Below are 13381 nucleotides of genomic sequence, written 5' to 3'. Positions count from 1 at the left end.
ATATATATTTATATATATATGTAAAGCCAAAAAGGATTAAAATAACACATTTCCTTAAATGTTCTTATATTTTTTTCAAATGGCATTTAATTTGACCTGTGGCCAGTCAATCTTGACGGTTTGGTGTTTAGTACAGTAGTGTTACGTGTTCTGATGGCGCCCCCGTGTGTCAGAAAAATAATAATTAAAAGAAGCTTATTGTATTACTAAAATAATAAATATACTAGTGTAGATGATATATATATATATATATATACAGCGTATATTAATATTTATACATACAGAACATATAAAATACAGAAATACGTATTAGAATGCAATAATAATGATAATAACACTATTGAAAGTATAATTATAATCAACAATATTGATATAATCATTAAAAATAATAAATAACAATAACCGTTGACCTCCCATTCACTCAAATATTCATGGTATGTTCAAAAAGGCAGCGTTGCGTTCAGGTGATATGAGGCGTTCAAGTTGTAAGGAATAACCACTCCTCTGGGATAAACTCTGCAGAATGTCACGTAACTAAAAGCTGTTTTTAAAGACCTCAGCATAGCCTAGGGGCTTTTTGGTCTTCAATATATGACCTATATAATTAATAGAAAGGAAATAAGTGTTATATTAGTGGTCCTTTGATTTGTAAGTCTTGGAAAAACAACCCCGCACCGTTTCGATAAAGAGCAGCAGGTGACGCTGCGACTCAACACTACGCCTGCCGTTGCACTACACGACAGGCGCGCAGATATGACGTCAACCGAGGTAGGTTCACTGAATGTACTGTACTGTACTCGCTAACTAATTTGTAACCTTCAGTCGTCTCCTGGATTCAAAGTTAATTTTAAAAACTGCCACATTCCGTAGTACAGGGATTCTAGTTACACAACACTTAAGGTACAACACAAACCACGACATTCGGTACAGGTACACGTCAATTCTGCTTTTACACAAATAATCATACTCAGCGCAACACTCACATAAATTGTCATCATGGAGAGTTTTTCTAAATATTGTCAGGCTAATTGTGCTGAAGTCAGTCAATAACGATAATAAGCAAGAAACAATTCTTCCACTTTCTGCTCCATGTTAAGGTGACATTTGTCAACAAATCACATTAATGATCTGAAAAACAACATCAGTTTACTCCAGATTGCTCTTGTTTTGGTTTTGAATGTAGAGATCAAGTCAATGCAGGGGCAAATCTATTCTAGTGCCTTATGGGGCTGTTGGCCAATCCAAAATTTGCCTTATCACTTTTAACGGAAGGCTGTGATGTAGCATTTTTTAATAACTACAATTGATAAACATGAGTGAATTGCTTGGTGGATTGCTTTTAGCATGTTTAATTAATTAAAGGCGAAACATTTCAAAGTGACCCTTGAATCCTTCGATTTTTCTGCATGGATCCCTCGGAGGAATAAGTTTTGGCACCCCTGCTCTAAATTGTCCCATAAGTGTCAATGTGAGCATGAATGATTGTTTGACAATGTGCCCTACGATTGACTGGTATCTAGTCCAGAGTACACTGCCTCTCGCCCAAAGTCAACAGGTATTGCCTAAAGCTTACCTGCAATCTTAATGAGGACAAGTGATGTAGAAAATTGATGGATGGACATCCAAACAACACACCAAAATAACATTCATTCTGAATTCAAAGGATTGCTGCCGCAGGTAGTAGGCCTTGATGTCATGTTGCACAACATGAGGCTGTCACTGAAGGTCATTCACTTTGAGTTGATCTATTTTTCCTGCTCCAGGAAACTACTTGTCAAGAGACCTCACTTGAGAGTGACTGAGCCGGCATGCATAATCGAGGTAAGAGAAATAAGTATTCCCATAGTATGTTTCGGAGTAAATTTTCTCATCCATGGCGCATGTTAAGACATTTTCAGTTTCACGTACTTTTACAAAAGAAGAATAGGAATGTTATGACTCCTTCCAATAATTATTGATATTGGCAACTATGGTTATTTTTCTGTATACAGATCATGTCACCATGACGTCACATGTTGTTCCGGGTGGCAAAAGCCTTAGCTTTCTACTAGGCTTTACACGATCAGGATTTTTGGCGATCAGAGAGTTTAAAAAAAAAAATAAAATAAAATAACCGATCACAGATCCAATCACAAGATTGAGCAATGTGTATTTAAATGACTTGTTCATTTACTGTATATACTTGTGTACTGTATACTGAGTATCTTCAAAAATATTCTCGTCAGGTCATGTATTCTAATCAGTCAGGTCAAACCAACATGACAACATGACAGAAATAATGGGTGCTAACTTACTGTAATTAAGTTACTTTATTGTAATTAAATTACTTGACACAAACTGAAACTTTAGAGCATGATTCAACAGAATGGTGGCATGTTTACGTACAACCGTTAGTGCTTGCACTAGCTTGCTAGGCTACATAACGTTTTGTTGCCTGCTTCCGAGGCGTATCGTATTGAAAGTATCTCAATATACCTCAAGCAATCTTTGAACGAACGTCTTCTCCCGAGCACCGGTGACCACCACCACACGTTTTTCCCCATTTTGTTCTTTTTTGACCAGCACAATACACACGTGATCGATTCTTGTTGTCGTGGCCATGGTAACAAGTGTATCCGGTCACGTTTGATTTGACAAGATAAAGCCCAGTGTTTGTAAAAGATGGATTTTATTGCAGTAGTCTAACATAGTACAATCGGGAAAGACCAAATTTGTCTCATCGTCTGATCCACGTATTACATGTTGTCTGTCCCACACCGCCGACGTTAAAAAAAAAAAAAAAAAAATAAAAAACTTTATTGGCGGTTAGATATTTACAGTACTATGTAAAAAGACATGCGACAAGGCTAAATATAAACCAGCTTTTGGATTCAAATATACTGTACACAATGGTGACGCGGCGTAAATGTCTTTTGCGGATCGGCGAATTATGACATTAATGCCAATGATTAGAAAATGAAAATTATCGGTCTAATTATCGTTCTGATCACTTTCTACGATGGCAACACAAGTAAACAAAACCTTACATGTCATTTGACCATTTGACCAAGGCAGAACAATTGACAAAACAGGGTAAATTACTTGAAGGATGACGTTAGCCTTCTTCTCGAATGCGGTAGTTTGAATGTGTCAAGTGTGAGTTGAAAAGAAAATGTTACGTGTGATAAATTGCTTCGAGAGGAGACAACGCAGACTTTAATTTACATTTCAACAGCTAGGTTGATTTAACAATAGATGTGGTGGAAATTCAGACATGGTTAACATAACATGATCATCGAGGCACTGGTTAATTGTCTTTTCCATTGCTTTTCTTTTGGATTAATGGCACAGATGTGTTATTTGGACTGTGAAATGGATTGAATGCATAGCAGTTGTTTTTCTAAATAACTCAAAGACAACCGAACCAAAGATTTTATACATAAAGTACATGTGAGAAAATGCCTTCCACAAGGTTGATGATGGAGGTTTGTTTCCCAGTCTCTGTCCATTCAGAAGTGGCTACTCCGCCCTCAGGCAGTTGCTCACTTCTGTGTACAACTATTTACAGGTTCCACTGGATTTGTTTAGATTTTTTTCTTTTAAGGAAATTGAAAAAAAAAAAAAAACTAAACAAAACGTAACCTTATAGCGTTTATCTGGCAGCCTAACCCCAAAACAACAAGTTTTGTCATCGTTTCAGTTCAGGTAGCCAATCACTATGCAGCCGCTCGGAAGTATCCTGGCGCCTGTTGTTTACAAACATTAAGACATTTATAGGATATAGTAACTCGGATTCCATCATCCCCTTATTATTAATGTTCAAGAGTGATTGAAAACTAGAAATGCTTGGTTGTACCACAATATATCACACCAGATATCCTCCAATTGTTTATGATTCACCACCATTCCATGAAACTATAAAACAAAAATAGGGGGTAGGTTCCAGTAATAATGGCAACAACGTTTTTTGTTGATTTTATTGATTGAGGATTAGAATCTTGGCTCTGTGGAGTTTGTATGTTCACCCCATGCTTTGCATGGGTTTTTTCTGTGTACTCCAGCTGTGTACGTCTTAACTCCTTAATGCATGTTGGACCTGCGGTTGCCTCTCTTCTGCTTGTGTATGTCTACCCTTCCCACGGCCAATATCGTCCAGTGTCTCATATATATTTATCTGTGCTCCTCTCTCTCTAACTGTCACTCGTCTGAAGGGTTTCCAGCCGTATTGTGTTTTGATGTTTACTTCTAATGAGCCACTTGTTCCAGTGTTTCGGTCCCCTAAAGGAGCCCTGTGGAGCTAACAGAAACAGTTTAAAAAATAGTCACTCCACCAGGGAGAGACTGAGGTGGAAAAAAAGCAACAGAAAACTGGCTCAGGGCATGTAGAAAGTGAAAAATGTGTTGATGACAGTTTATGACAGCGCATTCTTTTCCTGTCAATTAGACTGTGGTTATTCAAAAGCAATTTGCAACTCCCTGTCGTTGAAAATGTTCGCCATCTCCTGGGGCCTACTCTGTGATTGTGTAAGTGATGGATCCATTCCATTTCTCTGTGTAGGTCCAAGCTGAAGAAGGGGAAATATTATTAAGGGTAAGATACAAGCCACAGCACTCCATCTTGATAGTGCTCTTTTGCAGACAGAAATGTGGTGTGCGTGCATGCTCAAAGACGGAGTGTGAGGCAGTATGAGTATTGATGCAGCCGGTGTTGGTGTTCCTGATTAATTGACATGGCATTTGGCTGTTCTTGCTAAATGTCACATCCCATGCTGCGTGCTCAGTTAATGGACATCTGCCCATTGCAGGCCCTTCCTCCCTTTAATCTCCCTCCACCATCCACTTCGTCTTTATCCAAAGGTTATACTATACTATATGTGATTTATGAGCAAGAATAGACACGTGAGTGTGATCTCTTTTGATGTCCATCCCTTTGACAGTTTGTCCAGCAAGAGTTCGCAGCGCTGAAGTTTTGGGCTCGTTCTCATCCTGACAGTGTCAGTTCAAAAGGAGCTTAAGGTTGTGTCCTTCAGTTTAGTTCACAGTAAAAGTGTGATGATGAGACTTGGCGGGAAAAGCTCTACCTTCATGTGTGCTTGTCCCTGACAACCCTATTTAGGTTTGTCTCTATATCTCTGAGAGGGGAAAAACGAATGGGGAATTAGCTTTCATTCTCGAGTGAATGAGTTTGCTTTATCTTAATGAGGTTTGCCGTTTCAGAGGGAACAGTTCACAGCCTGCATGCTAAATAGGCAGAAATTGGACCAGAGTTTAGCTCCTATACTACAAGTCTAAATTATTTCACTCCAGTTGTAATTCCAACTCTGCCACGCAATTACCCTCATACACAATTTTATCTTGTCACTTCCAAATGAGAATAAAAGAGCGAGCAGAGGAGCGACCATCTTGTATCTACTTTATTTTGGAAAAACTAATTCCAGAATCTAATTAACTGCATAAAAACATGCCACCAGTCTGACTGGAGACATAGAGTGCAGTTATGCAAATGAACCCAAGGATTGTAGGATGTCATTTGACAGAATCTCATTCTGGATGGTGCCAAACCAGATAGAGAGATTACCCAGTCGTATCTGAGCGCAGGCAAGCAGGAAGCGATGAGCCTCGTAATTTATTGTGTTGGTATTTCTCGTTTGACTTCAGACCGCTCATTAAGGAGCGACTTGTCACATGGCTGGACAGAAAGACAGACTTTAATAAGCCATCCTGTGCTCTGTCAGCATCAGCTCTTTTCTGCCCTACACTGTGACGTCTTTAAAATGCATCGCCAACTGAGATTTTACACAATTCATCATCTTGCTCCCTCTCCTGGGAAGGAGTTATTTCATCCTCCCACTTGTCGTTTGCCTGCTTACAGGCCTGCTTCAGGGCAGCCATTCAGACATGGCCAGTCGGTAGAAATAAGGAGAGGTACGTTATATAGGCTGTTATGTTTTTAGTAGGTTTAAAGTTTCACTCTGCTGATCGCTAGTAAAACGTCTGCATGTGCTCACAGAATCCTGATCGTCTCATTGAATATTTTCATTTTTTGCTTTTGTCTTCTCAGGTATTTGGCATTTAGGAGTACAGAAATAAACACAATAGAACACCTCCTTGCAGCAACAATGTTTAGTTCCACGGTGATGTCATTTATTTGGTTTAGTTGTTTAGAACCTATCAGCTCCTCGTTGCATGCCAAAGAGTGTTCACTTGCAGATGCACATTGCGACACTAAAAAGAAGAAAAGTCCACTCTGGTACAAACAAGCCATTAATTATTGAGAACACCAAACACGTCTGCTTGCTAATTTACATATTTGTTTTGAATCTTTTCCATTTACAATTCAGGCCCTTCAGTCTCGCCACTGCCTTTAGAGATTGCTACATTGCATTCACTTGCATTTGTAACTGCATTTAAATGTTTATGGCTGTGTATGCATTGTTGCCATATGTGTGAAAATAGCACAATGAATTAATTAAAAGATATTTCTGCGTACAACACTGCAACAACAATTTATTATACATGCTCTATATCAAGCTCATGCTATCATGCTCAACAATTAATTTTAATGCTCTATATCCACAGTGAATATACACTCACAAGATCAAGCTCTAATAGCTATATAAATATTTTTACCTTTTCTAAGATGTAAATGCTCTTGATAGAATGACACAATCCAAGGTATTCATTTTAACTGTAGCTGTATTATTGTAATTTTAGTTGCAATACAGTGACAAATACTAACTAAGCTGTAGGTCAAACTATGCCAGATAAACACTTCTCAGTCTGATGCAGTACATTTTGGATGCAGTTCTTGTATCAGAAATTAGATTGGGCAAGTGTATCTAATGAAGTCTCTGGTTAGTGCATGAGTATAGAAGTTATGTGCACAAAATATACAGAAATAAATATATATTTTATTACTGGGGGAAACTGTGGTAATGGAGTGACCAGTCTCAGTGATCCCAGGCAAAATAGGTTGTTGAGAGACAGGATTCGGAAAGCGAAGGAGATGGAAGAGGTTAGTTATGATGTCAACTGTAGAGTAAACCTGGATGCATAAGCCAAACAAATTCCGACAAACATTCTGACAAAACATACTGGATGCAGTCGCAACCTGAATCATTCCATGTAGTTGTAGTGTGAAATTGTTAGTCCCGATGGTTTTGCTCCTTTGCGTGCCAACCTCACAATGCTTTAAACTGATTACAAATGTGCTTCTGCTGAAAACACTGGGGTGCCTTGTTAGACAAGCCCACAAGCGCTTCTTATTAATATGTTTGGCAGACATTACACTGAGTGCTGTACATTACGAATGCAAATAACACGCCGTCAAAGGGGTTTCAGCTAATTGTCTTAGCGATATGCTGGCTCTTGGCCCGTAGCGCCTACCGTTCCTTGAGATCGCAGATCTCTTGGCGGGGAAAAGTCGGTTTGAGGGAGGGTGCTGCACTTGGGGGGAGCACTCTTTGATCTGTGAATCCCTTGGTCTGCAAGCACTTCTTCAATGTCTGTCATCCTGCTGTGGACTTGAATACCGTAGATCAGTAGATGTGTGTACCTCTGCACATTTTATTGGAAGTGAATGAGTTTAACCTTTGTGATAGTTACACGGCTGATAGTTTTAATGCATCTTATCTTTTTTTCTATAGAAAACAGCTTGCTCTATATCAGAGCATTTAATTATTATTCAATTCATTCTCAAGTTGGCATCTTATGATTTCATACAACTCATTCCCACTTATGATAATTCTGCAGGGGTTTTTCCGTAATTTTCATGAATCACCTTTGACTTTTACTTGGGCTTGGACTCACAGTCTAAATCCCCATTCGCTATTCGCACTGACAGTAACGAATGACCAAACACCTCTTCACCATGTTTCATATTGCAGTGCCTGGGAGACTACAAAGCCCCCCCAAAAAAGAAAAAACATTTTTTTTAAATGTAACATGTAAAAATAAGTCTTCAGTCGAGATTTAATCATTTCTATTGAGGTAGCCACTCTAATATCCGGGGATAGGGTATTCCAGAGCAGCTGCAACTGTGTTCATGCCATTTTTCACCCAATGTATTTGATCAGCTACAGTTGCTAAAGAATCTTGCAGGTGCTGTGGGTTATTTAAGAAAACTAATACCTAAGGCTATACTCACAATTTCCCCTCACAGTCTCGCCCTCAGTAAGCAAGTGAAAGCCGCTCCCAGAAATGACAAAGGCTGGAGACGTTTGTCTCTCACAATATGGTCCAGCTTCTCCTGCTACCTTGATAAGTCTCATGTGCTGTCATGCACTGTATATCCTTGTCATTTGCAAAGCATACAACAGTGGTGGTTGCTAATATCCACCATGTATTTGAGATGGAATATGTTTTTTATGTATAATATATAATACTGCATCCGTTTACCTCTGAGAGTTGCTGACGACAAAGTTAAGTGACCATGAGATGCAAATTAGTGACCATGAGATGCACAACACAGACACAGAAAATACACAAACACGGAAAAAACATGAACACACTCCAGAGGCCTAAAACAAACTAAAATGTCCAGAACATAAATTGCACAGTGCCTCTACCGTGCTGTGACAGTTTACCCAACATACAGTATTGACAGAACAATACCAGTCTGAAAGTGTCAATTCAAACTAAAAAGTACCATCTTTGTAAAGGCAGAATCTTACGAGATTTTGCAGGTGTACAATGAGCGTGCCATTATTTGATGCTCTGCATCGTCTATCTCATTGTCTCCCAACACTTAGGTCAGAAGAAACAATTGCTTCTAGTTTAACCTTTACTGGGGTACCTGGGTCAAACTGTTCTACAGTATATGCAGTCCCCTCCAAAAATATTGGAAGGGCAACATTCAATTCCTTTTTTTGTTGTTGTTGTATACTGAATAAATTTGGGTTTCAGATCAAAAGATGAATATGAGACAAAGGTTCATAATTCCAGCTTTTATTTAATGGTATTTACATCTAGACGCTTTAAACAACTCAGGACAGAGCACCTTTTGTTTCAACCCACTCACTTTTCAAGTGAGCAAAAGTATTGGAATATGTGACTGATCGCTGTTTCTAGTTTCTCAGGTGGTGCCTTTTAGATTGATTGCTTAAAAAAAATAGTGATTGTTTTTGGCTTTTGGTTTCACCTGTGAAAACTGCATTTGCTGTTAAGCAAACATGAAGACCAGAGAGCTGTCTACGGGAGAAAAGCAAACCATTTTGAAGCTGTGAGAAGAGGTAAAATCGATCAGAGCTATTACACAAACATTGGGCATAGCCAATACAACAATTTGGAATGTCCTGAAAAAGAAAAACTACTGGTGTACTGAGCACCAGACATCGAACAGGTCGACCAAGGGTATCAGTAGAGGTTGATGACAGAAACGTGAGAGCTGTGAAGAAAGACCCAAAGACAACAGTCAGTGACATCACTGCCAACCTCCACAGGGCAGTAGTGAACATATCACTGTTTGAAGACTAAGAGAAGAAATATACAGGCCATACCACATGATGCAAACCACTCATCAACAAAAAGAATCGGAAGGCCAGATTGGGTTTTGTACAGAGATGAGCCACCAAAGTTTTGGAACAGAGGTTTATGGACTGATTAGATAACCTCTACCAAAGTGATGGAAAGGGCAAAGTATGGAGAAAGAAAGCATCTGCTTATGATCCAAAACGCACAAGCTCATCTGTGAAGCACGGTGGAGGTAATGTCATGGCTTGAGCTTGCATGGCTTCTTCTGGATATTTTATTGGCTTTTATATTGATTATGTAACTCATGTTGGTAGCAGTAGAATGAATTCTGAAGTCTACAAGACCATTTTGTCTGGCAATTTACAGAAAAATGCATCCAAACTAATTGGGAGAAGCTTCATCATGGAACAAGACAATGACCCAAAACACATTGCCAACATAACAAAGGACTTAATCTGGGGGGAAAAGTGAAAGGTCTTAGACTGGCAATCACCAGACCTTAACCCAATAGAGCATGCATTTTACCTCCTGAAGAAAAGACTGAAGGGAGAAACCCCCAGAAACAAACAAGAACTGAAAGAGGCTGCAGAGACAACAATCTTTGCAAGAAAAAAAAGTCTTCTGCATGACCGGCTCGTCTGCCTTGTGATGGGGTGAAACGTAGAAAGAGGTCTCATGTCTCTGGCCTTGTCAAATAATCCACTGTTGAATGGGGGCACTAACATCGTGGCCTTGGCTCTGTCTGTCAGCAGGATAATCTTCAGACTACAAAAATGATTAGTAGTAAGTAAGTTAGGAAAGCACTAATACTGCACTATCAACAAAATATAAAGATGTCAGTATCTGGTATTAGTGCATATGACTAAAAAGCAAAGAAGCATTGTAGTCTTTAGCCTCACCATAACGATAACAAATGCTTTCCAGAGGATCCTCTCCTCTGTCCACAGTTGGATTCTCTTTAAACTAGTTAAGAAGTGAGAATTGTTTATTATGCTAATTAACCAAAATATTACCAGTAAATATTAACAAGTTAATTTATTATCAGTACAATATGTATATGAGACGATATAAGGCTTTAAGCCTTCTTAAGCCAGACACATAGACATTCGGGCTTCAGAATTGATCATGTTTATCATCATCATCGAGATATTGACTAAACCTATTTCCAAGACAACCTGAACCAAGATAAATAACATCATGTAGTCATACATCTTTATTTATAGTGTATATTTTTTCTGAAGTCATATCATTGCAACATTGCTCAAAAAAGCTCTTGGGCGTAGCGCTACACTTTTTCTGTCCCTTATTTTTATTTTGTCTCGTGGCCCAGACTGCCCCATTGGCCCTGGGAGTTCACAATTACACAAAATTTCACATCTTGTTGGCACAGATCTCTTCTTTATATTTATCACCCAATATGATACATGTACAAAAAAAGTACCATTACTTTTCTGATGCATGCCTGTTAAAATATTATTTTCTAAATAAAAGAAGTAGCATTTTCACTGTACACAGGGTCCTCAGCTAATGACAGATTTCTTCTACACATTTTTACATAAGACGGAATGCGTCAGTCTATCACTAACCTACACTAACGCAGTAGTAAATATGAAAACCCATGATTAAAAAAACAACCATATGAAAAACAGTATATCATATACTGTATCTGTACTGTCATAAACCGAGCACCCCCTGTAATTTTTTTTATACCTGTCTGCGAACCAACCGAGATGAACCCGCGACCCACCAGTTGAGAATCATTGTTCTAGAGAGGGGACTCCATAGAGGACTGTGACCGCCACATTGTCAACATCAAACACTTCAACTCATTCTCCACCATTTAAAAGCAACAGAATTGTGAGTACACTTTACAGTATATATTGTAGTCATTCAGTTTCTATACACCTTGCATCTCCTCTCAGTCCAGTCTTAGGCGTTAACAGGGTCCGAATGTAAGTGTGAGTGAGTGAATGAGCCTAGTCTGACTGTCAGTCAATGCAAGAGGACCAGTAAACGGAGAGAAAGAAAAGCAGCAAACAAAGCTGCAGGCAGGTTTTTGCCACAGCTTTTCATAAACGGTTTGTTGTTGTTTTTTGTGCCTAAACACTAATTGCATGACAGTGTTGTTTTGTGATTTTATCTTCATCGCTTTAACTTAAATTTCGAAGTGTACTCATAGACCTTATGACTTTTTTAGGAGTTGTTACTCTGTTCCTTTTGTCCTTCTTTATAGTTTTGGTTTTAGGTTTTTCATGTTATTGATTACTCCACTATTTATGGTCCAAAATAATGTCAAATGCATTTTTTTTTTCCCGTTGGGTGACATGAAACATGTTGCCGGCTGGCGGCTCCCCATAGCGCGCATTAAGCGGGCCAATCTGTCAGACTCCCAGGGTGCTCTTTCCTCCCGGTTTGCCCCTGGTTATGTCATTGTTATATCAACAGAGTTTGAAATACCGTAATTCTTATAGACTGGTGCAATCACATTACCTTTGTTTGTAGAATTGCACATCTGTCTAAATAAAACCTGAGGTCCAGAGGCGACCTCATAGATGGCTTTGTCTTTGACAATGTTCAAAAAGCACAAAACAATATTACTCCAGATACAGTATGTACAATACAATTATGGCGCACATGCCACAAGCAGGCTGCGTTACAAATATTACCTTAGCGACAAAAACACAACATTTTGCCATTAGTACACAAGGAATGGGTGTCTCTATGTAGTGGCGGAAAGAACACGTGTGACCATGAATCAACAACCCAAAGAATAATTGGAGCGGTAAGAGACACTGTGATGAGTATAATACAATACAATGAGGGGGTCTGCCTCATCTGCACCCCTTCTCATGCAGCCAGCTGACAATGGAATATTTTATCAGCCTGGCGCAGGAACAAGGAAAATTCATTTGTAACCACACACTCCCAGGCAAGGACACAATCACAGCAGGATGGAACACTGCCCTATCATTCATGGTTATGTATGCATCTACCTATTTATTATTATGAAATAGTTTTGTACAAGGTCTCACTCAGTTCTTGTCCCAAGTGAAAACATGCTCCCCAAGACCTCTATATTGTCACTGTAAAAAAAACAAAAAAACATTTGTGATTGCTTTTCTTTTTAGTCTCTTCATTACTTTCTTGCACTGCTTCTGAGGTTTTTGTTCATATCCTCTGGTTAGATTTGTTCTACATCTGTTGATTTATGCTAAACCCAATTGTAAGTCATTTTAAGAGCATTTCAGAGTGAGCAAGAGAGTTGGAGGATGAATAATCCATGTGCCTAAGTATTGTCAATGGGCTGCTGTGTTGGCATGTCGGCACCACTTTGGAAAAACATGGCTGGCTCTGGGGCATTGTCTTGAATCCTGCATTTTGGGAAAATTACATGACTCTTTTATGTAAGCGGTCTCATAGCCTCAAACATCATCAGCTATGCATTGACTTAAATACATTTACATTACGTGGACAGGAAAATGCTTTAGAATTTTCTCTTAGCGGCATGGTTTTAATTTCATCCATTGACATCAAATTCGGTTTGGCCAAGCTGAAGAGTGAATGATTCATTTTAGGCCCTGTAATTGAAAACACTGAGAGGGGGTGGACAATTAATCTTTTTCTATCCCTGCTTCCAATTTCCATCGAGAAACACCTGAAAATTCTGATAATAGATTACAGTAATGTTGTTTGGCCTGGTGAGAGAGGTGAGGCGAGGAGTTCTCCATCACTAATCTCTCTGGCTGTGACGGCATCTAAATAACCTGCAGAAAGGGATAAATAGTTGCATCAATCACGGGATGGACATAGAGGACAGTGATTGATGTCTCTGCCCTCTGCTTTGCCTCTCCCTCCATGGTCAGGGTTAGGAGGTGATACGTGCACTCGAGAAATACCTGGCACAAAACAACGGAGGCAATCTCCCACCTCA

At 39.1% G+C, this 13381-nt stretch overlaps 1 protein-coding gene across 2 annotated transcripts in view; it reads left to right on the top strand.

Annotated features, from left to right (window-relative positions):
• The first annotated feature begins 746 nt into the window (after nt 1–746).
• Nucleotides 747–13381, top strand: part of sulf2a (sulfatase 2a) — a 75381-nt gene continuing 62746 nt past the window's right edge. The window contains exons 1-3 of one of the 2 annotated variants that reach the window (XM_061688692.1): nt 788–900; nt 1549–1677; nt 1764–1821. The gene's annotated coding sequence lies outside the window, so the exon portion shown is untranslated. The other variant, XM_061688690.1, reaches the window with a different exon arrangement.

Source organism: Phycodurus eques, chromosome 10 (assembly GCF_024500275.1).
Source record: "Phycodurus eques isolate BA_2022a chromosome 10, UOR_Pequ_1.1, whole genome shotgun sequence".
Classification (NCBI taxonomy): domain Eukaryota; kingdom Metazoa; phylum Chordata; class Actinopteri; order Syngnathiformes; family Syngnathidae; genus Phycodurus; species Phycodurus eques.
This window is presented reverse-complemented; position numbering and strand designations above follow the sequence as displayed.